At 34.9% G+C, this 871-nt stretch overlaps 1 protein-coding gene across 1 annotated transcript in view; it reads right to left on the bottom strand.

Moving 5' to 3' along the window:
- The window catches only part of FREM2 (FRAS1 related extracellular matrix protein 2), a 230825-nt gene that overhangs the window by 18918 nt on the left and 211036 nt on the right, over positions 1-871 (bottom strand). The gene's annotated exons all lie outside the window — the stretch shown is intronic.

Below are 871 nucleotides of genomic sequence, written 5' to 3'. Positions count from 1 at the left end.
AGTCTCAATGACTTACACAGAATCCGATCATCTCTATGATTTTGATCACCATGGTTATGCTCTTAAATTTATTTTCAACAGTACAAAAGCAGAAAACTCATACAACAAGTTGGCTATCTCACTAAGAAAGTAACACAAACTGGTTAAGAACTGAATGGTGCAATAATTCTCACATTGGGTTTTCTCTTAGTAGAATGTAACAGAAGCCTTTCTGGTAGGTGAAGTTAACTGAAAACCTGCAGTTGCTACTTTTCACCTAATAAAGTATAACTGTTCACAGTTCAACAACAGAAGCAGAGCAATGATGTTTCTAGCTAGCAGAGGTCATGGGAAGAAAAAAAAAATACTGAACCCGAAGAAATAATAAAAACCTAGCAAAGTAAAGTCACTTTAGCTGAGCATTTAATGGCAAGATTTGGTCTGAGAAATTAATACATCAGAGGCAGGCTTTGCATTCAAAATGACCTTGATACACTGGAGAAGTGAACAGATATAATAGGATAAAACTCAAGCAGGATAAGTGCAGGGTTTTCACTAGAAAAGGACATCTGTGCAGCATGTATAAAAGACAGCTGCCATTTTGTGGAGAAAATAGAAAACATTCTGGAGGGTAAAAACAGATCATTAATTAGACGAGACTCACAGAGAAGCTATATAATACGAAGAAATGATTTTAATAAGGAGGAGCAGAACTATAATGTAATCCTATTACTACATCAATTTTATTTATGCCAATAGATCCTGTGACTTAAGCAAGATTCTGAGAGAAGAGCAACCAGAAAGGAAATAGAAATGATTTAATAGTGGATTAAAAACACCTCTGTGAGGAAGAGCAGAAGGAACTAAAGATATTTGATCTATGAAGAAAAAG

This window comes from Galeopterus variegatus, unplaced genomic scaffold (genome assembly GCF_000696425.1).
Source record: "Galeopterus variegatus unplaced genomic scaffold, G_variegatus-3.0.2 Scaffold1418, whole genome shotgun sequence".
Classification (NCBI taxonomy): domain Eukaryota; kingdom Metazoa; phylum Chordata; class Mammalia; order Dermoptera; family Cynocephalidae; genus Galeopterus; species Galeopterus variegatus.
Note: the sequence above shows the minus strand (reverse complement) of the source record. Positions and strands in the feature narration are given on the sequence as shown.